Source organism: Lepidochelys kempii, chromosome 14 (genome assembly GCF_965140285.1).
Source record: "Lepidochelys kempii isolate rLepKem1 chromosome 14, rLepKem1.hap1, whole genome shotgun sequence".
Taxonomy (NCBI): Eukaryota; Metazoa; Chordata; order Testudines; family Cheloniidae; genus Lepidochelys; species Lepidochelys kempii.
This window is the reverse complement of record NC_136393.1, coordinates 18,438,657-18,464,692: the sequence shown is the minus strand read 5'-3', so window position 1 is coordinate 18,464,692 and position 26,036 is coordinate 18,438,657. Positions and strand designations below refer to the sequence as shown.

The 26,036-nt window shown below is 50.1% G+C and overlaps 1 protein-coding gene across 4 annotated transcripts in view; it reads left to right on the top strand.

The window, feature by feature from the left end:
* The window catches only part of SEPTIN9 (septin 9), a 260,392-nt gene that overhangs the window by 178,056 nt on the left and 56,300 nt on the right, over window positions 1-26,036 (top strand). The window contains exon 1 of one of the 4 annotated variants that reach the window (XM_073312126.1): window positions 11,207-11,275. The exons of the other annotated variants lie outside the window; for them this stretch is intronic. The gene's annotated coding sequence lies outside the window, so the exon portion shown is untranslated. Of the gene's footprint in view, window positions 1-11,206; window positions 11,276-26,036 lie in introns of those variants that run through there. 4 annotated transcript variants of the gene reach the window in all.

The window sequence follows — 26,036 nt, the reverse complement described above, 5'->3', positions numbered from 1 at the left end:
GGTAGGGAAGGCTGTGCCCCCCCCGAACAGCCTGGCCCCCGCTCCCTATTCACCCCCTCCCACTTCCCACCACCTGACTGTCCCACTCAGAACCCCCGATGCATCCAACTCCCCCTGTTCCTTGTCCCCTGACTGCCCCCTCCTGGGACCCCCCCGCCCCAAACTGCCCCCTGCCCGGGATCCCACCCCCTATCCAACCACCCCTGCTCCCTGTCCCCTGGCTGTCCTGACCTATTCACATCCCCGCCCCCTGACAGGCCCCCCAGGACTCCCACACCCTATCCAACGCCCCCCCCCGTTCCCTAACCCCTGACCACCTCAGAACCTCCACCCCATCCAGCCACCCCCTGCTCCCTGTCCCCTGACTGCACCCCGGGACCCCCTACCCAACCCTGTCACCGCTGCACGCAGGCTGCCGCTGCCCCCTTACCATGGCACTCAGAGCGTCAGGAGCTCACAGCTCTTCTGCCCACGCGGCAGCATGGCTGCATGGGAGGGGCAACAGTGGGGGAGGGGCCGGGGGTAGCCTCCCGGGCCAGGAGCTCCGGGGCCGGGAAGGACAGTCCCGCGGGTCGTATTTGCCCACCTCTGATCTTGATGCTGTGGGCTGCTGGCTTTGTGATGCCAGTGACATAGGGCTAGGAATCAGGAAGCCTTCGGATTGGCTAGAGGTTGGCTCCGTTTCTTTCATATTTAGGTTGGGCCAGTAACATTGAAAAGTCCCATCACAGAGAGTCAATTGTTATCCCCCTTCCAACCCCTTCCCGTACGTAAGAGCTACAAGGAGATTGCTTAGGGCTGCAGCTTGACCTTTCCTTGGGCTGTGCAGCGCTCTGCCTCCAATATAGACAGGAGGCTTCCAGGGGAAATCTGATGGAGAACAAATGGAGGGGTACATGTGCAGAGTGTATGAATGGGGTGGGGGGACGGGACATTCCACTAAATCATATGGGGAATTGCCCAATCCAGTTTCTTTCCTCCTATGCTAACAAATACCCCCATCTCCCAAAGTCAATGGGTTGGGCTGGTCCTGAGGGAATCACTGATGATCCTCATGAATGTTTGGATTCAGGCGTGTGCATCAGAGCACAGGCTGGAAATCACAAACTGCAAGGGTGTTTTCACACTTGGCCAGATTTTGCTCTCACTAAAATCTGGTGTAAGTGCTTTGACTTCAGAGGGGCTCCTCTAGATTTACACCAGTGCTGCTGAAATCTGAATATGCCCCAGCGAGAGAGACAATCACCATATCACGGAATTAGTGACCCTTTCATGAACAATGGTGTGAGCTGCCAACAACAATACCATGTAGCTCTTCTATAGCACTTCTTATAGCTATGAAAGCTTATAGCTATAAGCTTATAGCTGTTTTACAAAAGACGTCAGGATTATTATCCCCATTTTACAAATGGGGAAACTGAGGCACAGGGATGGGAAGTGACTTGCCCTCAGCAGGCCAGTGGCAGAGCTCGGATTTAGACCCAGGTCTCTTCTAAGTCTTAGTCCAGTGCACTAGCCATTGGGCTCCACAGTATTTGCATTGATTTAGCATTAGAACCATCTACTCAGACCTGAAGTGTTTATTAGCTGAATTCAGCATCTGAGGAAACTGCTTGCGCTCTGCTCTGCTCTGCTCCCACCTGTAGGAGCTCAAAGCAAGAGGAAACCATGCAAGAAAGAGAGCGGAAGTGAACCAAAGCCACATGAGAAGCTTTTTGGGTCACACATAAGTCTGGCCTCTGCTGAATACATATCTCGTCTGATTCTCTGCAGCTTTTGATGTCAGTAACTGCATTGCTCTTTGTTCATTATGGCCCCAATTCAGCAAAGCACTTAAGAACACTCTTAAGTTTAAGCTCATGAGAAGTTCTGTTGAAGGCAGTGGTACAACAGCGCTCACATGCGTAAGTGCTTTGCTACTTCAGGGCCTACATGCTTAGAGAAGTTACCAGCATTGCTAAGCTGGAAGTTAGAGTTAGGCAGGAAAGCACCAGTCACTATACAAGCAGAGGACTGCTATGAGCCAGGCACTTAGGCTGTGAATGTGAAATGAAGATGAACAAGGAGACTGAGTTATCAGTGGTGGTAAGGGTATTTAATGTCTCTCAGCCTTGAAAGATTCCAGAGCACTTCGGAAAAGACTGGCCTGCTCCTGCTCTCATTGTGGTCAACAGGAACTTCCCCCATTACTGAATGCAGCCATGTCCAGGATGGAACATGGCAGCTATTTAACCATGCACACCAATGCTACACAACCCTTTTAGCAAACCGTGTGTCCCATTGAAACCACAGAGGAAATGTAGAGAGAAAGTAATTAGCCGGTGGGAAGTGGGCCGGGACCTTGCAGGTAGCACCCCTGTTCTGCAGAGAGGAGCCAGGGGAACAGTGAGGACGAGTGCTCAGGTACTGTGTTTCACACCACACCCAGAAGATGGCAAGTGAAGGAGCACTGTCAGGTTCCCTTTCAGCCCAGGACAGGATGTGGCACATCAGAATGTGCTGCAGTGTCATCATATCTGATGCTCCAGGATTTGGCTGCAAATGAATGTCTGTTGCAGAGACAAACCCCAGCGAGACTGATTAAAAGGAAATCCTTGTGGACTCTGAGGGGCGTCTATGCAACGGGCAGTCCCAGAGCTGTAAAGCTGCTTACTGCAGGAGCGAGGGGACACAGGAGAGTGAAGCTAAGCCTTGATGGAGCAAGCACAGTACTTTAGGAGAGTCCAGTTACAAACTGGCTTGAATCACAAGTGAAATGACTCCTAAGTAAGCTGCTTGGGAAATAGCTCAGACAGTCCAGGCTTGGAGGGTTATGCAGACAGATCTCTCAGCCCTGCAGGGAGACAAGAGACAGGGCCACCCAGCACTACCAGCCTGAGAACAAGCTTTTATGAACACTTGCTATGAAAACAGAAAGAGATTTGAATGATAACTTGAGGCTGCTTCCTGATTACAAGGTGAGAACTAGATGATCTCCCAGGAGGGAGGCAGAGGTGTTTACAGCCCGGGCACCCCCTCCATGGATTCTGAGGACATGTGATCCTTCCTCTTGCTCCTGTACTCTGATTGGCTCCTGTCATGCTCTCTGGTCTGATTGACTGTCCTCCTCAAACTACTGCTCCGTATGCCTACCCCAAACATGGAGACCTCAGTTTTTGACCTTCCACCCATTTTGTCACCAAGGCATCATAGAAATGTAGGACTGGAAGGGACCTTGAGAAGTCTCTATGCCGAATGTCTGTCTCCTTTGTCTTCCCCATCCTCCTCCTCGTGGTGTGTATCCTCCCCACTCCTCTCAGACCAAATACACATAGTTCCTTTTCCGGTTAACTTGCAGTTAGTATCAGTGACAGAGTGGGGCAGGGGCAAGACAAGTTTAGTGTGGGCGTATGGATGGGAGATCTGAAGGCAATGATTAATGAGAGTACAGGGATTTGAATAATCATCAAAGGGTTACTGAGAAATAATTTGAGAGCGATTATGCAAAGCAATACCCATCAGCCAGTTAGATGTATATTTGAGAAATAGAGGCCCAGTTATGTGTCACATCCTGTAGGTGCATCCTTCTATTCTGACTGGCTCTGCTCTGCATAAGAACTGTACAGTCTTTTCTCATAACCATGCAAATGATTTTGCAAATCCCTGCCCTCTGATTAACTCCTGCCCTCAGCACTCCACATCCATATGCCCAAAAATTCCATCTCGGTGCAATATGGGATAGGCTCCAGCCTGCACAGAGAACATCTGGCATCTGTGCATTGAACGGTATTAATCACAGCACAGATGCAGCCAAGTGTAAGATGGTACATCATCCCTCCTTCCCCCCAGTGAAGGTCGATTCAGTGTTTCATTAGTAAAAATAACATAGTGGTCTGGGGGGGCAAATGATACTCTGGCAAGAACAACTGCTGTGGGATGAAGGGATGGACAGCACTCTTAAGCTAAAAAACCATGCCGTCCTGTGACTTTTGAAATCCCCTGCGGCATTTGAGCTGTTTCCTAACAATTCCTAATCTCCTTCATTTTGAGCCTAAATCCATGAAGGTTTCTTGTCACCCTCACCCAGGCTGCTCTCTTGCCTTGAATCCTTTTAATTGTTCGTAGCACTATTGAAGGGCCAAATCTGGCACCCTTACTCCAGATGAGCAGCACCTTATTCCATGATGTAATGGGATTCCTTGCATACTTATGTACCGCTCAGCCTATGGGTGGCAGAATTGTCACTCTAATTGTATTCTAGTAACTGTACTGATTGGAATCGGGGCCCCATTGTGGCAATGCTAGAGCATATTCCTATCCCAACTAGACAAGACAGGCACAGGAAGTATTACTGACCCCATTTTACTGCGAGTAATCATAGATGGGGGAACTGGAGCATCTAGAGAAAGTGGATCACATCCTCACCTGGTTAAAATCCATGTAGCTCAAGTGAAGTCACCCAGCATCTGGCCCTAAATGATTAGCCCAAGGTTATGCAGGAAGCTTGTGGCAAAACTCAGAACTGAACTTAGATCCCTTCAGGCTCAGTGTAGTCAGTGCCTTAACCACAAGGCTATCAATCCTCTCTGAGAAGTCTGCCCTGCATGAACAGCTGCATCTAAGGGACATTATGCTCCCCATATGTTACCTTAGATGTGGGTGTTTCCCAGCACTGCCCATGCAGGAAAGCTAGTCCTCCTGGAGCACTGTTCTGGGAGGAGGCCCAGGAACTGGTTGTGATGCACAGAGGAGGACTGATGAGAGAGCACTGCTAAGAGGGAGTGTCGACAAAGGTTTGGAAGCTCTAGCAGCCTGTAGATTTGAGCTGGGTGGGAACTGGATTTTCTGTTTCATGGGAAATTCCATAATTTCCAGTTTCTTTCTATTCCGAAACAGAACGGAAGCCAAACCTTTGAAATTTCCCGCAAACAGAGATTCTGTGAGGGGGGAAAAAACGGGGGAGGGCGGTTGATTAAAACATTTGGTTTTGGTAAAATCAAAACATTTTGCTCTGATTTTGACCCATTTAAACTACACACAACTTTTTAATATTAAAAAAGTGAATTTTTGTTTGACTAGTGTTTTGAAATGAAAAATCATAACATTCTATTCCAAAAATGTTGAATTGGGATGTTTTTACATTATTAAAATGCTTTGTTTCATTTGTTTAAAACTAAATGTCAAAATCACCCTTTTAAAAACATTTTGATTTTGACAAGTGTCATTTTCCATTTAATTTTTTTTTTTAATGAAAAATTTCCAACCAGCTCTGCTGTAGATGTGATTAACAAAGAGCTGGTGTCCCCCAATCATCCTGGAGCCTCTGCAGACTCTGGCCAAGGCTTATTCTCCTACATGTAATCCTTGGCTGAGTTAAATCTCTCTGCCTGACCTCTCTGTTCCCCTCACAGCAGGGAATAAGGAGCAGGGGAGGAAGCTGCTCAGGTTTTGTGGCTGTGTGCAGCTACAGGAGTTTAGCACAGGAAGTCAGAGCTCTTGAGATGAGATGACCGGAGTGTAAAGGAAGTTGGAAGATGGGGGGATGGTGCAGAAGTGGCTTGGTCTGGGGGAGGGATAGAAGGAGAAATACCAGGGGCGTGATGCAGGCATCAGCACAGGGAAATGCTCCTTTGGCAGAGCCCAAGTTACGCAAAGCGCAGAGATTTTTGACATGTGATACTGAACATGGTCTCTGCATGCTCCTATGCAAACTAGACGGTTTTGCCCAGAACTTAGTGATCCAAGCCAGGCCTGCCTTGGGGAGGAGGAAGCCCCTGGGGAGTAGGTTTGGTTATCATTGTGCCTGGTTTTCGGTTGCTGAGCAGCTGGGTCGGGTAGCAGAAGGGAAAGTGTCACGAATAAGCCTGTGCTCTGCTTTAGGAGCGCATGTAGTGGCCCTTCCTAAATGAGCTGCTACCTATTGTTCTCCCGATTTCCTTACAGGGCTGCTTAATAGTCTGCAGCAGGGCCAGGGGAGCAGGGAGCGTATGTAGTTTTAAATGGATGGTTCTCTGCCAAAGGTTAGGGTTTAAGGCTCTCTTCAAAGCCCCCTCCCATTAATGTCTCATGGGAATTGGGTTTCCAGATCCCTTAGCTGGCTTTGACAGTCTCAGCGTCCTATCCTTCCATCTCCCTGTTCACTTCTCCTTTGACACATATGGGGTGGATTATGCAAAGTGCTCAGCAAGTCCTGGAGGCACTGAGTGTCCTCCAGTCGCTCAGGACCTTGCAGAATTGGTCCCCAAATTGCTTAACCTTTCTCCTCCTATTACAAAGCTCTGCCCACTCACACTGCAAACTACAATCAGAACATCTGAAGGGCACAAAGGATGGAGATGATGGTGGATTTAACAACCCTCTTGTATGTTCCCTGGCTCTGTTTTAAGGGCCCTGACGGCAGAGCTCGGGGAGCACGGGGGGGACGGGGGACTGGACCTGCTTTAACTTGAGTTGCTGGGAGGAGGTTCTCTTCAATAGGTGGGAAGCTGAGGATGCTGGTTTGTTTGCCTGCTATCTACTGCAGCTGCCCTAGCACTTCCCCTGTGCCCTGTTGTTTGTTTTTAGGTCCAAGCTCTCTGGAAGGACAAAACCACCCAAAGACCTGGGTGGATTAAGGAATAGGTCAGCTTGCGAGTGACTATTTTAAGGAGGAGGAGAGTGCAGATGCTTACACTCAGTCTGCATCTCTTTGAGACCGAGGTCTTGCATGGCAGAGACATGACCAGTTCCTCAGTTTGGTTCTTGTCCCTGAGCTGGGGCATGCTGGGAAGAGGAGAGGAACCTGGGACTCTCTGTTGGCAGGGTCGCTTCCCCACGTCACGCTGTGGATGTTTCACTCGAGGCTGCTGCAATAAGCGTCTCTCCTCTGTGGTTGTATTTTATGTGACCACTTTGGAGGCAACCTGGGAAGTTCTGGGCTACACTATCCCATGCACAAATAACGGTCACTTATTCCACGGCCTGCAGTGGAGCAAAGCTTCTGCCCGCTACCTCCCAGGCTCAGTGAAGTGTATTGCAGGTATGATAACCTGCCTCAGTGTAACGTCCCCCGCAGCTCGGAGGGGCTGGCTCTTGAGAACATCCCCCTCTGCCATAGAGCCCCATCTGTAAAACACATGCTGCAGACCAGAGGCGACCACTGATTTTTCTGATGATCCTGACTTTCCAATCCAGTGTGCTGGCGTTGTCCAAGACTGTCCAGCTCACACAGTCCTGTGTCGGACTGACAAGTCAGACGCCAACCACAGATCACCCTTGCCAATTGCAAAACTGCTGTGACACATATTCCACTGAGAAGCATATTTCTCTCTTGCAATTTTGCTTGTGGACAGTTTAAATGTCTGTATAAAGGCCAATGCGGCAGGAGCTTGTCTCCCAAATCTCTCCCTGGTAAGGTGCTTTGCTCTGTCAGTTGGATAGTAGGAAGAAGAGGAATGGTCAGGAAGCAAACTCCCTTCCTCCCGGTACTGGATGGGCTTGAGTTGTCCTGCTGGCTGTTTAAGGTAGCAGGGATGGGTTAGGGCAGGGCAAACTCCTCCCCAGTACATCTCTATGGAGTACTAGTAACTTACATAACTTGCCTGGCCCCTCATTAGGGCTAGGAAGAGATGGCACCAGAAGGATTTCTCCCATCCCTGCCCCAACAGCTTTAGCTGTGAGAACCTGCTCCCAAAAAGGGGTTGGAAGAATCTTTATTTTTTCTCTTTATCTGTCTTTGAGTTTGTTCCTGTGTGAATGAGTGGGGTGGTTCAAAGGCCAGCCTTCCCCCGCCTTCCCCATGCCTCAGTGTGTTCTTCGCCAGTGGGAGAGAGAGATTTCTTACCCCAATTAGAAGCAAAGGCCAGCCAAAAGATGGAGAAAACTGACTGTGGCCAGTAATCCAGAGAGGCTGCCTGCATGCAAACCCATTGATATGTCCTGACCTGGACAAAGTGCTCATGCTGCGTCGAGCGTTTGCCCGTGGGGTTAGTTTGGGAGCAGACGTGCTGTCAGAGGGCGACGTACATTCAGCTTGCAAATGAACAATGGATAGCAGTGAAAGCCTGGCCCAAAGGCATGTGTTACCATCCATCTGACTTACCCAGGCTGGCAACCCACCGAGCTCCCTGATCCTGTGCCAATGCACCATTTGGGCAAAGAGGAGTTCATACAAAAGCACAAGAAAGGGAGTAGTCTTAGGTGAAGCAACTGTGTAGGCTTATTCGTAGATTGCATCGTGGGTCTCTGTGTTATGGTATGTTTCAGAGTGGCAGCCGTGTTAGGGCTTATGGTATGTGATTTGTGTCAGAGCCAGACACTAGAGCCTTTAGGAGAGGGTGGATAGGGAGTGTCTGCCTTCCCATGTCCCAAATTATTCATGTAGCACCAGTACAGTAGTGATTAGACACTTGAAAAAAGATGACAGGGTCCTCTATTCCCAGGTAGTCATTCTCCAGGTGTTTCCAGGTACTCTCCCACAATGGGACTCCAGTCCCCAGTGTTCCCTCTAATTTTTCCCAGCATGTGCGGAATGATTTTTGTTATGTGCATCACCTCCATGTTGGTGCACATAACAAAATTAATGTGGCAGGGTGGGGCCGAGGGGTTCAGAGTGTGGGAGGCAGCTCAGAGCTGGGGCGGAGGGTTGGGATGTGTGTGTGGGGGGCTGAGGACTGCAGCTGGGGGTGTGGGCTATGGAGTGGGGCCGAGGATGAGGGGTTTAGGGTGCAGGCTGCCCCAGGGCTACAGTGGGGAAAGAGGACTCCCCTTGGGCTGGGCATCTCTCCCCATTGGGGCTGGGCCGGGTCTGGGCTGAGGCCAGGGGCGGGGCGCCTCTCCCATGGCCATGGCCATGGCCGACCCAGGGCTGGGTTGGGGAGGGGAAGGGGCCCCTCTCCCCCAGCTGTGGCAGGTCCAAGGCTGGGCTGGGTCTGGCGGGAAGAAGTGCCTCTCCTGGCAGCTCCGGGGCTGGGCTGGGGCCTGCAGAGAGAGTCGCCTCTTTATCAGGCATCTCTCCCTGCTGCAGCCCTGAGCAGCGCTTAATAGGCTGCTGCACAACTGTACAGCTTAGAGGGAACTGAGGTCCTGATTAATGATGGGCTTGATTCACCACTGCCCTGCACCTTGTGTCATCATTGGCACCCAGGGAAAGCAGACAGGTATCCCTTTACGCCCACCTTCCAGAGCTGGAAAAGCCAAGATAAATGGCAAGGTGGTGGAGAGTTGGGCCCAGTACATTTATGGTTTTACTAGCCCAAATCCACTGAAGTTCCTTGTCTTGAGTATTTACTTCCCAACAAAAGTGGTTCATAAAACTATCTTCTGCTCATTCACCTTGTTTAATAGATTGTCCTGGCTATCCTTGCTACTTGTTGTTTCTTAGCTGGGTTGGTTTAAGGGCTGGGCCTGTTCTAGACCACCAATTCCTCTGGCTTGATTACTCCCAGCAAAAGCCTCCCTCCTGCTCCAAACACAAGGGGCTAGACTTGGCACAGGGGATTCCACGCAGGCGAGGGGAGAAGTACTCCTCAGGCTGCAGTAGCCCCAGTTGCTCCTGCACCTGCTGATCTGGGTGGGGCTCCATGTAGCCAAGAGACCAGCAGCCCTGCTCCCTCTAACTCCGCTGTCTGAACACGTGCAGGGAGCCCCTAGAGGATTGAACTCCACTGTGCATAGAGGGTACAAGACTCCTCAGATAATTGCCCCCTCCCTGTGCAACAAAACCCCAGCAGCTCTGTGCCTATGTGGCCCTCGTGTTCGTGGAAGAAGAGGTAGGACTGGCTCCTCGGTGAAGTCCCAGTGTTGAACTGGAGACATCAGAGTCCTCTCTGTGGCAGTGGGTCGGGATGTAGGACAAGCTATTACTAGAGGGCAGGCATAGGCATGGGAAATAGGAGTGCAGGGGGTGCTGCACCACCCCCAGGTTTTACGTGAGGCCTCCGGTCCTGCACCCAGGGCTCCACTCCCCAGCTCAGGTCCTGGGGGTCGGCCCCATGCCCCGCTCCCCAGCCGCTGGCTCTACGCCCGGGAGCCCTGCTCCCAGCTCTTGCCCAGGATTCCATGCCCTGGCCCTCTGCTAGGATCCTGGCCACCAGCCCCACTCCTCAGCTGCTGGCCCTGTGCCAGGGGCCTATGCCCCGGCCCCACTCCCAGCCCCGTGCGTGGGGTTCTCTTCTGGGGCCACAGGTGCTGGCCCCACTCCCCGGCCATTGGGCCCCGCATCCAGCCCCACCCCCTGCTCCCAGGGCTCCACTCCCTGCTCCCAGGGCCCTGCTCCTGGCCTCACATGTGGCGTCCCAGCTGCAAGCCCCTGCCAGGGGCTCTGCTCCTGGCCCCATGCCCCTCCTCAGCTGTGGCCACAGCCTCAGCCCCCTTATCCCCGTCTGGGTCCCCTCTTCCTGGAGACACAGCCCTGCTCCCAGCCTTAGCTTGGGCAGGGGGGTGGAGGGTGCAGAGAGGGGTAAGGGGGCTGGATTTTAACACCCCTACTATTAAAAATGTTCCAGTGCCACTGAGGGCAGGATCAGGCAGCAGGAGGAAGAGCTGGCTGGGCTGGGAGGAAGATAAATTGGGGGTTAGAGGAGATCAGTGAGGTCACCCCATTCATCTCCCAGCGAAATGCACAAATGCAAAGTGCTGTTCAGCACAACTATCATCACTTACAGCAGAGGAGCGGCCAACTAACCTGCTGTGTTGGCCGCAAGGTGATGGTCCTGTGGCTAAAGCACAGGGCTGGGCATCAGGAGATCTGGAGGCTGGTCATCATTCTGCTACTGATTTCCTGCATGACTTTGGCCAAATCCCTTAACCATGGTGTGATGTGGGATCCCACCCCCCACCAGTGAAATGGGGATGATAATGCTTAGCTGAGTGGCAGGGGAGTTGTGAAGCCCAGTTCATTCACACATGTGCTGTGCTTTGAGATCCCGCCAGCACTGTGGGATGAATGCTTCCCTGTTTTCCAGATCGCCCCTGTGTGACAGCGCCCTGAGTTTTCGAAATCCCCATAAGCTGAGTCAGCTTCACCTCCTCTCCTTTTTAGAGCAGAGACTTTCCTCTGAATTACTGTGTCACAGAGTTTTTATTTTTAATTGGCTCTTTTGAACTGCCCCCCCCTTGCCGGTTCCACTCCACTCTCTGCACCCTAGGCAGTAATTATCCATCTGCACCCCCACCCCCCGCACTGTTGGGTGCTCATAATTCACAGAGTGACAAAGCCCCTTTGATCATTGACTAGTATTCTGAACCATGTGACCCTGAAGGGGGCGGGCCTTCTCTGCTAACATCGCCAGGAGCCTAGAGTGTTTCAACTGCAGGGGTGAGTCTTCTCATTCTCCCTTTGTTCTTTCCAGTAATCCCCCTTCCCTCTGCCTCGCCGTGTGCTGCACGGGGACTCGCCTTCTCTCCGGCCACGGCTTCCCTCGCAGGGCTGGGGACCTGCATGCCAGGGTAGGGATGGGGGGGAGGCAGCAATCCTAAATGGTGATCGTGGGCTGCTTTCAGTGGTAACGTGCAAGGCTCAGCAGAGCAGGACGCCTTCAAGCTTCTGTCCCCCTTCTGGAGATGGGCAGGTTTCAGCAGCGAAAAGCTTTCAGCCTCCAGGCTGAGTCATTGGAACCAGAGAGAGACAGGGATGGGGGAATTTTGTTTCCATGCTCCGACCAGATTCCGCCTGAGAAAGAAGAAAAGAGCTTTGTGCTTCACAGCTATCTCTTTGTAAATATTTGGCCAACTGAGCCGGGTGCTTTAGTTTCTTTCTCTCTGGTGGTTTCTTGCCCTTGCTTTGGAAGGAGCTTGTTTTGCTCTCCTTGAGACGGGGTCTTAACTGAAACTCTCCTCTTGCCTTTATCTAGCAATCTCTTTTGAAAGAGTGCAGAGCGTGTTTTCCTATGAGCCCGGGGGGAGGGGGGGAGTCCAAGTCGGTTTGTGTTCGCTTGAAACTCAAATGAGTACTTTTCTTTACGCCGTGTTCTCAAGTGTCGCTTTCAGTCAGTGTTACCCTTTACAAGCCTTTTCATGACGAAAACTTTCAGGGCTGCAGGGAGATATAGTGAGGGGATTGGGGGAGGGCAAGACGTTCTCTTTGCAACTGACTGGGAGCTCCCGGTTCTTAAATGATCACTTGGGACAGCTGCTTGCATTGCAGCAGGATCACTGAAGGTTGGGAAACGTGTGTTTATATGGCATTATGGGAAACCGTAGTCCTACTAAGGAAATGCTTTTCCTGGGACTTCTCAGACAGACAAGTGCTTGGGCGTGGGGTCCTTCGGCAGGTACAGATCTAGCAATGACTCTTACAGTGAAAGGGCTTGTTTACAGGAAATGCACTCTGTTCTTCCAGGTCTGGTATCCCCAAGCAACTCATTGTTGCCTGGCACTTTTAAATCCAAACAGACTGAGCACCAGATTCTTAGGGTGGCCCTGCTCCCTCAGCTACAGTATGCCTTGTGCTGCTTGAAGCCAGCATCCTTGTTGGGAAACCAGCTTTGTTCCAGGAAAGTTTAGACTCTCTTTTTAAAAGAGGCCAGATTCATTCCTTGGGTAGCTCCACTTCAGTCAGCAAAGTAGCATCTGGGATGAATCTGGCCTGATCTATCTAGTGCCATGAGCATCCGCTGAGACAGTCTTTACCCTTTATGAAGGATGCTTTCTTTTCCATAACAGGCAGGGGCTGAGGGCTGAGCAAGCAGCTGAGTATGTAACTGTAGCATTGTTACTGGTGGAGTGAGATTGTTTCCAGGTTTTTCTGTAATGACCATCACCACAGTATGCAGGATGCATTTATGTTATTAATGCAGAGAACTGAGAATGGAAACCAGTTTCTGAGTTCAGGTCCAGGTGTGTTCTGGTTCAAACCCACTGGCTTAATGTGGACTACTCTTTCATGTAAATTCCCCACCGTGCACTGGCATAGATGCCATGTGGATCAGATAAAGCAGGCCATCTGTAGGACCAGGGGTGTAGGGTACCATTGCTCCAGCATTTTAAAACTGACTATATAACAGAGTTGCTGAAGTAACCTACCATCCCAGGGGGGTGGGTTTCTCCTGTTAGGAAGCCTTACAGATTAAAATCTAGATTCTGGGTTGGATTCTGCTCTGATGCATGAGCATAGATCTTGTGATGCAAGGTTTGCTTGTACAAGCCCATACAGGAGCTGCTTTTAGTGGGTATGTGACCATGTGGGTCTTACGTTTTTAGGGGACCAGATCTGGTTCTTTTAAGCACTTCTGTTCAACCCCTTCCAAAATCTAGCACTGTGCTGCTTTAAAATCCCCCCCCACACCCAAGGTTAAAGTGTAAATTCATGAGAGTAATTGCACAGGGGCAGCTATGACCTAGCCCTGACCCTGCTGTGAAGAGCATCGAATAAGAGATGTGGGTATATAGGTTCCCCACTCTCAGCTTCATGCCTTCTATTGGAGCAATGTGCCCTAGTGTATAGAGTACTAGACTGGAATTCAGGAGACCTAGGTTCGGTTCCTAGCTCTGCCACTGACCTGCTGTATCACCTTAGGCAAGTCATGTCCCCTCTCTGTGCCTCAGTTTCCTCAACTATAAAAGGGGGATGACGATATGTCTTTTGTAAAGTGCTTTGAAATCTACTGATGAAAAGTGCTATATATGTATTATTATTATGTCATGAGTTCATCTTGCACTCAGAACAGTTTCCCACTCCTTCTGTGCCAAAGTGTCCATACTCTTATTGGAATTGGGGCCGCAATCAGTCCTGTACTGCTTCCCTCACAGTTCCCAGTGTAGGGGGCATGCCAAGGGCAGGGCCAGGGACCTACTGGGAGCAGGAGAGGGCATATCCATAGCACAGGGCACTGTGGAGATTCTGTGCTGGCACACAGCTCTTAGGCTGTGTCTACACTGCATTTAGATGCCTGCTGCTGGCCTGTGCCCGCCGACTCAGGCTTGGGCTCTAAGGGGTTGTGTCATTGCGTGTAGGCTCTGGAACCCTCCCACCTTTCAGGGTCCTAGAGCCTGGACTCTTGTCCGAGCCCGGAAGTCTACACAGCAGTGAAACAGCCCCACAGCCCAAGCCCCACGAGCCTGAGTCAGCTGGCACGGGCCAGCCACTGCTGTGTAGGCAAACCCATAGGCAGCCCATGGGAGGAGAGCAGTCTCATAAACTGCTCTAATTTATGCCTGGGGCCCCATGAGCCGTGAATCTGGGCCGCACAAAGGTGTGGTGAAGTTACCTCTGACCCCTCTCCCGCCAATCTCTGCCTTCTGTGCTGAGTCTCCAAAAGGTTCAGCACAGGATGAGACCCCGTGTTTTCCAGGTATCCTTCCTGCCTAGTTCTCTTCACTGATCCTATCACCACACTGTCCCTTACCTGACCCATTGCTCTGTGCCTAGTCTTGTCTTGCTGAGTTTGTAAGCTCCTCAGGGTGCGGCTTGTGTCTGACATTGTTTTGTAATGCATCCTGTATGTTTACAGCACTATAATAACGATGCTTAACACTATCACAAAGTAACTAGTGCAACCCATGTAACACTTTTTAGTTAAGGTGAATGTCTCCTTCTGTTAATACAGCAGAAAGTCTCCTTGTCTGCTGGTGGAATAAAGTCCATCTCCTGGAGAGGACATCAGAGTGCAGTACCCAAGAGCTGTGACAGCACAGTGATTAAATATGACTTTTAAAGTCTGCCAATATTCTAACCAATAGGATAGCTGTATACAAATGAACCAAGGTCCAACCGTATTGTGATTGGTTGAATAATCAATAATGTCTCACTTCTGCACTCAGCAATCAGCTGTTCCTAACTTTTTTGAACTCCTTTGAAGGGAGGGACTCTAAATGTTTTCTTCTTTCCCCTTGAACAGAACACAAAAGAGATTTTACATTGTAATTTTTTTTAATTTTAAATACCATGGTTTTCTTATTAATGCAGTGTGGTGCCCTATATGCTATACCTAACATAGGAACCCCGTCCGTGATGGGGGGGGTTGGAGGTTAGGCATGCATTGCAGGTTCCGATCCCCACACAATCCGTCCAAGCCTCATTCTGGTTATCACAATGTCCTAGACTACAGTGTTGTCTTGATGTATAGTTCAAACGAACGAGTGAGAGCCAGGACTGGGTTTTATTCCTGACTCCGCCAGTGCCATTTTGTGGCCTCAGGCAAGTCACTTAACTGCTCTGCAATTCGGTTTATTTATCCCTGAAAGAGGGTTAATACTTTCCTATCAGGAGTGTAGAGAGGCTTAATTAATTCACAAGAGAAAATCTTGCTGAGTTAATGTTGCCAGTGCATTTCAAATGGAGCCCAGATAACAATCCCTCCAAAAATTCTAGCCTGGGTTGAAATGTGGCATGTGAAATTTCAAGGGAATTGGATTCTTTTAGGGAAGTTGAGTAATTGCTGGGAGAGCTTGATAATCAGGTTTGTACCAGGAAGTTGGTTTCAACCTTAAGTCCGGTTACCGCCGCTGCATGACGTATATAAAGCACTTTAAGATGCTCAGGTGACAATTGTTCGAGAAATGCAAAGGATCATTATCACATATCCCCTGCTCAGTGTGTGTGGGTACGGTCTTCTAACTTGCAGTCAGCTATAATTAGGCCATAGCTGTTGCTCTCAGAAGCATGTGCCCTGGTTTCTACTGGAAAGTGTCAGTTGTGTTCAAGAGAGGGAAATGGAAGTCCATCCTCACCATGCTCTTGAAATGGCCTTTCATGCGCCCTGAGAAGTGAGAGTCTTTTGAGCAGGGCCCTCCTTTCTCAGAATTCCAGGGTTCTCTGGAACTGCAGCATAGGAATTTGCTTTCCCAGGGTTTTGCTGTTGTGAGGATACTTCAGCATCCTGCAGAGCAATAATAGACCTCCCACTGAAATCACTACCTGTAATCCCCATCCTGTTTATAGAAAGAGATGCAGCCTCACTGTAGCTCTCGCTGGGTCATAGAATTCCATGGCCTCTGTTACCTTAGAACAGTGGTGTCCAAACTGTGGTCAGTGCAGAGCTGGCTGGTCATATGGCCCTGGCTCCTCTTGCTAAAAATATATTCACTCCTTTCCTAATACGCATTTTTCACGTAATAAGCAATTGCTGTCATTGCCGCCGGGCTGTTATTTGATTGACAGCAGGAAGGGAGGTGGCCGGGGGATTTCTTGTGATGTGGTTAAACTGTTGCATACTGGGAACTCCTGCTCGGGGCTCATGTTCCTTTCTCCTGCTCTGAATTTTTAAACTCTGTTAAGATCATAAATGATGTTGAAATCTCCATCCTCATCTGTGTTGCCCCCAGGTGTGTTTGTTCTTTCGAGGGCCAAATACTCAGATCTTAGGAACGGGAGCTAAGGTCCCAGCCAGGACTTTTGGTGCACAAGTTGCTTATTGACAATCTTTTGGCTTTCGCGAGGGTCCGGAGAGCACTGCAGGATTGTTCGGCATCAGACGCTAAACCCCTGAAGCACAGATTTACATGCCTGCTCGTTGAAGGGGCCTTTGGAGCAGAGAGAAAGAAGAATCAAAATCTTCCTGAGCTGCTGCTTTAGTGGCAGCATCTCTGTATCTTCACTTTCATGGAGGCTTTTGATTTGTTTTCTGACAGGAGGAGTCACTGAATGGAAGACAAAAAACCATGTTCTTCAGTGTTTGGGGAGGATTGTGAGTTAGATGGAGGCACCATTTGCTGTGAGCTTTCTCCTGGCTCAGCTGGAAAAGGTTAATTTTTTTCCATTCCCCCAGTAACACTCTTTCCCCAGGATGATTGTGGGGAGCAGGGGAATTGCCTCTGTCACTTTCTCAGGGATGGCTGGGCAATAGGGAATGTCTGTAGCTGATTCTCCTGATTCATAGATTAAAAATAATAACATGCAGCCCCTATTGGACAGTCCACAAGAAGTGGAAAGTACGAACATTTGAAACCAGACTGGACAACAGACTTGCCCACAGTGTGTGTGAGACAGGGGCACTGACAGCTCAAGTTTTATGCCCCCTAATGTGGCTTTCTGCTGAGTTTCATTGGCATAATTTCCCCCTCTGTTTATCGCCTCCACGTTTCCCCACTGGTCAGCGACACTCACTGTAGGCTTCCTCTCCTGGAGCCCTCCCATTGTTAGCCACTGGCCCTGGAGCATCTTCAGATGAGACCCTCATCTCAGGGTGCCACTTGTCCTAACCACTAGTGCTGGGAACTGTATTGTGATCCTGTTTTCTTAGTGCAGTGTGGGACTTTGCTTTCCCATCACAAACTGTAGGCAGTGGCCAGCCAATCTCACAGTGGCCTTTGATGCCCCTTCAGGACTGAGGGCAGCCACTAACTGGTGCTGTGTCAGACCTCGCCTCAAACAGGGGAGCTGCCCCCGCTCTACCTTGGGCAATGGGACTCCATTCAAATGCCTCCTTCCCCCTTGCCAATGGGCCAAGCTGTTTCCCGCTCTGGGCTGTTTCCCTTTGACCCCTGGGCCCATGCTGAGCTGGGCAGGCTCTGAATCAGACCAGCAGGGGCTGTCGGAGGGTGGGGCAGGCCGGAGTGGGTGGAATAGGGACAATGCCAGCGAGCAGGCGGGAAAAGTAGAACAAAAGGCAAGGCCTGTATTTTTGTCCCTGGCGGTTGGGGCAGCCAGCTGGCTCCTCCTTAGTGGGAGCCCAGCCCCAGCTGCTGAGCAGAAGAGGCTTCTCCTTGTTCTCTCTTCGCAGAAGAATTACCATATGAATACCGCTCTTTCCCAATCCCAATGAGGCTGGCTCCTCTGGCGCCCAAGGAAATGCAGATCGCAAGGGCGAGGCCTGGCTTTAGGCACTTCTGCAACTGCATCTGCACAACAAGGCCCTGCTGCTTGGCAGGCAATGGGAGCCCTTTCTCCCAGCAGTTCCATGGGAATGTGGATTTGCGACTTGCGCTCTCTGCAGGGATCCAGTTTGCAGGGCATGTTCTCTTGCCAGGAGGACTAGATCAGTCAATTAGCCCTAGGCAGCAGGGTAATCCCAAAGTGAAGGTTTCAGAGGGGTAACCGTGTTAGTCTGTATCACAAGTCCTCGTTTTTTCCCAAAGTGAAAGAATCCCAGTAGAAATGGGACTGCAGTAAAGTCCAGATCCAGTTCTGGGAAGGCTCTGATCCACATCAGAACTTGGTGACCTGTTCCACTCTGGAATGGCCAGACTGAAGCCACCATAGTCCTGTGGCTCGGGCACTGCCCTGTGAGTCTGGAGTGCTGGGTGCTAATCCAAGCCCTGCCATTGCCCTGGTGTGTGACCTAGGGCAAGTCCCAAGAGCTCGGTTTTGCCTCTCACTCTGTCTCTGTCTTGTCTGTTCAGACTGGAAGCTCTCAGGCAGGGACTGTGCATCCGGAGCCTGCTGCACTGAACCCTGATCACAGCTGGGGAATCTAGGTGCTGCTGTAATACAGATACTAATAACTAAAACATTGGCTATCCACCAGAAGTTTGGGATCCAAATCGGCCCGCACCAGCCAGGAGCCAAGGACATGTGTTGGGGAAGGAGTGCTGGGCTCTGCCCATCTGGGAAGAGAATCATAAGGTGCTTTCTCTTGGTGAGTTGCAGCTAAGAGAAGAGAAGGGATTTCCCTTTTGGGTCTGAGTCAAACTGGCATGAGAGGGGAGTTAATGAGACGCTCCCAGGAGTGCCTCTCTACTAAATTGAACGTTAAGATACGGTGACCCTAAAGCAGGCCTGGAAATGTCTAGGAACATATTTTCTAGTCTCTCCTGAGACTGAAGAGGGAAGGTGAGACCTTTTGCATTGTTGCTGGAATCCCAACAGTTGCACCCAATTATCCCCTGCTTAGACCCGTCCTCTGACCAAGAGTGAGTTGAAGATTTGGGGCCCATCAGTGTCACTCATTAATCAGCCGGAGGCACCACTCTCGTGCAGTGCGGGACACCCCTTCTTCAGAGGTTCTGTGCATTGCCTTCACAGGACTGGGGAGATGCCAGCCGGGGCTGTTGCACATGGCCATGCAGCATGCCACACTGCTGGGCCAGCTAAATGCATTATGATTTCCTCAAGTCCTTCCTTGGGGGCTGCTACCATCCAGTCTCCTCCGCTTCATATGCTGGAGGGCTCTGAGGATGCTAAACTGGAGCCTTCTACCTAATTCAGCCCAGAGCCATGCAGCATGTGGTCACTGGAACCTCCCCCACTTTCCAGGGGACAGTGCTCTAAATATCAAGTCCGGAAGGTCCAGCTCCCAGTCTGTTTCTAGGGAGTCGGCGCTTCCTGTGCCGTTCGCTGACATGAGTGTAAGCCATGAAGCACAGCCGGGCATGTGCTGGTGTCGGACGCACACAGCAAGCAGCAGCCACTGTCACAAGTAGCTCTGCACTCTGCTGTGTGCTCAAACGAGGCAGCTTGGGATACTCCTGGACCAATGGAGCATTTGCAGCTGGGGAGCAATGAAGCACTTCCCCTCCCAAGAGAGGTGCTGAGGTGGAATTAGTGAGCTCCAGAGTTAACCCTTTACCTGCTGGCCTCCAAAGCTGTCTGTACGCTAGGGTGAAAAGCGGAACATTGCCTCCTCCGTGGTGAGACCTAGGACACATGGCGGCACTGGAGATGTGATTTGTCTTGGGTGGATGAGAGAGCGCCACAGGGGTTTCAGTGAAAGCCACCTCCCAGGTTTAGGGGCGGGGTAGACACCTGCTTTACCTCTCCTGTAAGGTGCTACCACTGAGGCTCAGTGAACTGACACTGATTTGAGCATTTAGGGGTCTGATCCTGTGAGGTACTGAGCATCCTCCATGCCCATCGAAGCCCAGGATGGTTGAGGGGGCTCAGCACCTTGCAGCTTCAGAACCTGCATCTTCAAGCCCCAGTCCTGTTGCCCAGCAGCACCGTGGGATGTGCCGCTGCACCCACCCTGTGTAAGGCTGGTGCACTGGGTTCCCAGGGAAGTGTTTCCTCAAGGAGGAAGCGGGTGAGGGATGTCCTCCATTGAGCGCTCACTCCCTGCTGGTGCTGCAGCGCAGAGATAAACAGGAAGCTTGTAACAACGCATTTATCATCACGGTGAGCAGAGCTGACACGAGGGGCTGGGACCAGCCCAGGGTTCCCACTTGGGTTGGGTAAGACACAGTGCTGAGCATGAGGAAACAAAATGATCCATTGTTCCCCCTGGGAGTGGGGGCAGAAGGGAAGATATTATAGGGGTACCAGAAACAATGGTGATGGGCATGACTATAAGAATGTAGCTGGATAACTCTGCACTTACATGCCTGGGCCCTTTCCCCCCCCATCTGCCTCCACCCTTGCTCATGGATTTCTTAGATGTACAAGTACAAAGCATTATTATTAGCAGAACAGCATCTGCATTAAATGACAGGGCTGGTTCTATAAACAACCTGGGATGACAACACGCTGTTAATTAAGCTCTAGAAGAAAGAGGAGCACCATGGCAGCTTTAATAGGATTGTAGCTAAGAGTTTTCCCCTCTCTTCAGTGTTGGGTTGTCCTCCCTTCTTCTGGGTTGCACAGCACCAAAAGCAAGAAAATCTCTCCACCATGGGAATCTTTAGGGGCACAAAGAAATGCCCCTTCCACCTGGTTTGTACGTGTGCATGCATTGTACGTTGACCATCATGAATACATAGGCACAATAGGCCTGTCCTACATAGCCCTTACTCAGGTGGGCTTTGCATCGGTGGGAGTTACTTACGTGAGTAAGGGCACGATTGGGGCCAGCTGTCAAATGTGGATGTCTCTATCAGGGCATGCAAAAGGCACTAGAAGAATCAGCACTCAGGAGCATTTTAGCCATATACAAGCCTCGTGGAGCACCCAGTAACGAACCTAAGTTCTCTTATGCAGAGAAATGTCCTAACAAAGACCAGCCATGCTATATGCTGTTGCTAACTCTGTTCTGAGACAGGGGAAGTGCTGGCTTGCTCAGCATTGACAACAATAGTCCAGAAACCGCCTGCTCTGCCTGTGCACAGTCATACCTCAGCTGGGAGTATTTGTACTAAGACGTAACTGACCGCCTTTGTCTGGCCCGTCATGGTAACACACCACACCACTTTGAGCAGGCATCCCTTTGTTTCCTGATGCTGTAGCACTAGCTGGACCCACAACAACTTGTGGTTAAAAATAATGAAAGGCTGAAGCACTATGAGGAAGTTCTCTAGGCTACTACTTATGCTTTGTAGTGTCTAGAGGTCTCGTCCGAGAACGGGGCTCTGGTGTGCTAGGCACAGTACAAACACACAAGACCATCCCTGTCCTGCAAATCTTACATCCTAAATAGAGAAGGCAGATGAAGGGTGGGAAGGGAAATGGGCTGAGAGAGTTCAGTTGACTAACCCAAGGTCACCAAGCAGGTCAGTGGCAGAGAGCCCAGATCGGCTAATTCCCATTCTAGTGCCATGCAGCCTCTTTGTAACTAATTTGCTTCCATGATTCCCTTTTGCTGTTCTCCACGACTGCTGATTCTCCTCCTCAGTAGATAAGGACAGAGCGAAGGGAATTCAGAGTAGAATGACAATAATAATTAAGGTGACTGGTGAGGAGCTATTGAGAAAACTAAGGGCCTGGTACTGCATCCACTAAAAGCAAATTGAAGTTTTTCCTGTTGACATCAGTAGGGACAAGAATGGATCCTAAATATGTGCCGCTTGGTCAGATAGGGGCTTGTGTGTGCAGTTTTCACACCAGTCTAATGACATGGATAGAAAAACCAATTCAGTTAAAGCCTCCAGACAGACACTGATCCTTGGTTGCATCCGATGAAGTGAGCTGTAGCTCACGAAAGCTCATACTCAAATAAATTGGTTAGTCTCTAAGGTGCCACAAGTACTCCTTTTCTTTTTGCGAATACAGACTAACACGGCTGTTACTCTGAAACCTGGTTAAAGGTGCTTACACGTGCAGGGTTTGTATTGGTTCCTGATATACAAAGGGTTGGACTGGTTTAAGCAACATAGTGAAACCATTGCCAGGCCTGTGTAGACAAGGTTGAAGAGAAATGTGGCAAACCATTTCAGAAGTGTGTGTGAGGTGCCATGCTTGGAGTAGAATTTTGGTTGGTACAGAAAGGCCGTCCTAGGAATTACGGGATGAAAGTTAGCGTGGGAAAGTCCAGCTGGCTATCAGAGAAATGCTCCTAACGGGGAGGTCTGTTTGACTTTATAATTGAATTTATAATTTATAAAGTTTATAATTCCAGAGGGAATTGGGGCAAGCTGCAGTGCTGATGTCACTCAAACTCTGATGGAGCAGAGCGCTGAAGAATCTTACTGTAGAGCCAGTCATGCTGGATTGAAACGGTCCAGCAAGCCCATTTTGAGCTCTGGGGTGACTTCCCACACTTCACTGCATTTATTTGTTCACCAAAAAAAATTACAAGATGTGCATTTTTCCCCTCGCCCATTTAATGCCGTTGGATGAGAACTGATTGTTACTTGCTGAGTGCATTTCCTGTGTGTCTTTATGCAAATCGCCTGTTGCTGTTTTTAGTTGCCCATAAATTAAGCTGCTAGTGGCTAGAGAAACACAGGTCGTGGTGAAGTAGTGCCAAATCACTCTGAAAATGTCCTGAGTTTGTGGGGGCAGACTAGCTTCAAGCTGCTTTGCAATGGTTGTGCTGGGGAGTGGGAGATGTGGTTCCTGATTCTCCATTCATTCTGATCTCCACTCCATCCATTGATAGAAGATTTTAAGGGTACGTCTACACTGCAATAAAAACCCAGTGGCACAGAGTCTTGGAGCCCGGGTCAGCTGGCTCGGGCTGCGGGGCTAAAAATAGCAGTGTAGGTGTTCAGGCTTGGACTGGAGCCCGGACTCAGGATCTCAAAGCCCAAGCTCCAACCCAAGCCCCAATGTCTACACTGCCAATTTTAGCCCCTCGAACCCAAGCTCCAAGAGCCTGAGTCAGCCGGCCCGTGGCCATGCCATGGATCTTTTATTGCATTGTAATCGTACCCTAAGCCACTGCCCCCATCCCTGTGTTCTCAGCCTGGTGTAAGTGAGAGCAGTCTGAGGGAGCTGCAAGAGGGAGTGGCGTAGAGCAGTTCCACTGGGGTTATTAGCCAAGCAGTCCGTTCTGCTACCGAACAGCTCCTTTATGCTGCTGGAATGGCTTAAAGCGGGCTTTGTGGAACAGTGAATTGGGAGCTTGGTGCATACATTTTATGTGGCAGGAGGCTATGTGGGAGAGAGGTGTCCAAACTTGGGGTGCAAGAGCGGGAGGCAACCCAATCTTGGGGTGCAAGAGCCCCTTCAGACCAGCTGATCCATTCAATCTCTGGTTAATCAGCTGCTGGCTGCAGTTAGTGTTTGGCTGAAGGTGGCAGATGAATTTCTAATGTAGGGTGAGGAGTTAGCTATTGATGGTCTCCTCTCTAGGTTCAGGACCTCTCTCCCATAAGTAGTGGGACAACACTCAAGTCTTAACTGCAGGAGGGGAGCTGTTAGCTGCCCATCAACCAGAAACACACTAGAAGACACAAGCAGCTCCGAGGCAATGTGGCATGGGAATTAGTCTGCTCTCTTCCTCAACCAGGGCAGCAGATCTCTAGCTGTGGCCCAAAGAGCAGGCCTCCCCACCTTCTGTAGGTCTGAGCATCACTGTCTCCAAGGTAACCTTTGTAGCTGCGACACTTGTGTTTGTCTATTGTCTAACAACCTCTACGTGTAAAGGCAAATCAGTAGCTGCTGGGCCTGATCCTGTCACATTCTAGGTGTCTCCTGAGTGCTCTCAACTCCTGATGATGTCAGCACATTGCACGACCGAGCTTGTGTCCTTGGTGAGCAGAGAATGATGGGAGCATTTTTCTCCCATGCTCCTTGAGTGCGTGTCTGGCCCTGGGCCTGCCTCTCAGCAGTGACTGATGGAGCACAGTTAGAGGTCGCTGGCCTAGTGGCGCTGTGGGTCTCCCTGCTGCTAATGAGCCGCGCTGGAAGGAAGGTGCTGCTGCAGTGGCAATGCTGGGTGAAGGGAAGTGAGTCGCACCCTCTTGGCAAAGCAGCTGACGCCTCCCAAGGATGCAGAGTCGGCTTTGCATATCAACCAATGGCAAAATCCAGAATGGTTCTTTCTGTCCGTCCGTCCTGTGCCTGCTGGTGGATGCGAGCCAGGCTGGAGGTGTCAGTCTGCAGGAACTGTTCTTTCCCCTTCCTAGCCAGGGGTCAGGCAGCCAGGCCGAGCTCGCTGAACAGGAATGTGTTGTTTTTCTTAAGAGACACAGAGCTGAACTAGCTGAGCCCCAGCTCCTTTTCCCAAACTTGCTGTAGTTTCACCTGAAAGGGTTGAGCAAAGCGGAAGGTATGTCCAGAGCTGCCCATGTGATTTGTTGGGCTCCTAGTCATAGGAGGGAATCAGGTTGTAAATTGGCTCTCCCTCTGGTACTTTAACCCGGGGGAGTGTCTGTGAGAGAGCGAAGGTTAGACTGGCCCAGGACTTGCAGAGTCTGAAATGCCCCAATACGCTGCTTGCCCTACTCATGTGTTAAGACCAGGCTTGAATTTTACGGAGCAGGCTGTGGGAACGAGCTGTCAGAGCGGATGCATTTCCCACACAGATGTTCCCTGCGCTGCAGCAGGAGGGAGAGATCATAGGTGGCAAATGGAAAACTGATGCTTCTCCAGAAGATACGAATGATGCAGCTTATTGAATTCAGGGAAACAGTCAGAATTGCTCCCTGGTTTCTTGCCAATCAAAACAAATTCACAACTGCAAAAGTACTTGATTCCAAAAGTTCCCCTCACTATCTAAAGTACTGATATAGTCCCTCACAGTCTTTAGTGTGAAAAGAAAAGGAGTACTTGTGGCACCTTAGAGACTAACCAATTTATTTGAGCATAAGCATTCATGAGCTACAGATGAAGTGAGCTGTAGCTCACGAAGCTTATGCTCAAATAAATTGGTTAGTCGCTAAGGTGCCACAAGTCCTCCTTTTCTTTTTGCGAATACAGACTAACATGGCTGCTACTCTGAAACCAGTCTTTAGTGTATTTACCTTCACAACACCTCTGTGAGGCAGAGCAGTGCTATCATCCCCACTTTACAGATGGGGGAACTGTGAGGCTCAGAGACGCTAAGTGACTTGTCCATGTTCACACAGGAATTCTGTGATAGAGCAAGAACTTGAACCCAGGTCTTCCAAGTCCAAGGCCAGAGCCCTAATCACTGGACCGTCCTCCTCTCACTCTTCAGTTTCCCCCCACTCAATGCTCCCATTCAACGCTGCGTTCTCCTGACTCTTAGAACCATTGATAATGGAGTATCTTTACCACAGCATATGGGGGGCAAAAAATTTATGGCCAAAACTCTGGCCAAAAAGATGACTGGTGAATAACCAGCTACTGCAAATGTCTGGGGAGTTTTTTTGTGTTTGTTTGTTTGTTTTTACATCTGTTCTCAAACAGGAACTGCAGCTATTTAGTGCAAGTCTCTGCATTGCTCCTGTTGCTGGGGCTGCCCCGCAGTGGCAGGACCGGGTCTTGTTTGTTCTGAATCCTTGGAGTTTGGATTGGGTTCATTCACCCCCAGAAAGTGTAAGGTTTCCCTTTTGTGGGATTAAGCCGCTAAGTAAATTTCTGCTTGCAGCCCTGTTCAGAAATGAATGGGGTCTTTGCCCAGGCCCAGGCATATGCTAAGCAAGGATTATGCTGTTTAAATAGGGAGTTCAACCAGTGCCAAAAACTGACAACTTGAAGAAGAAAATTGCATTTTATGTAGGAGGAGGGACTCGGGGCTCTGCCACAATCGAATGTAACAAATATTAATATCTAATTCCAATACAATGATTATAGCTAACTCTTATATAGTTCTCTTCACCAATAGATGTCTAAGCGCTTTACCCTGGAAGACGTGTATTATTGCCAGGACCGGCTCTAGGCACCAGCAAAGCAAGCACGTGCTTGGGGCGGCACAATGCCAGGGGTGGTGGCATTCCCACATTCCTTTTTTTTTTGTTTTTTTTTTGGCTTGGGCAGTTGCGCTCTCGGAGCTTGGGGCAGCAAAAAACCTAGAGCCGGCCCTGATTATTGTCCTTCCATTTTGGGGTGAACTAAGGGATAGAGAGGTGAAGTATCTTATCTAAGGTCTCAGTGCAGGCGAGTGGCAGCTGATTCATTGATTCATAGATTACAAGACCAAAAG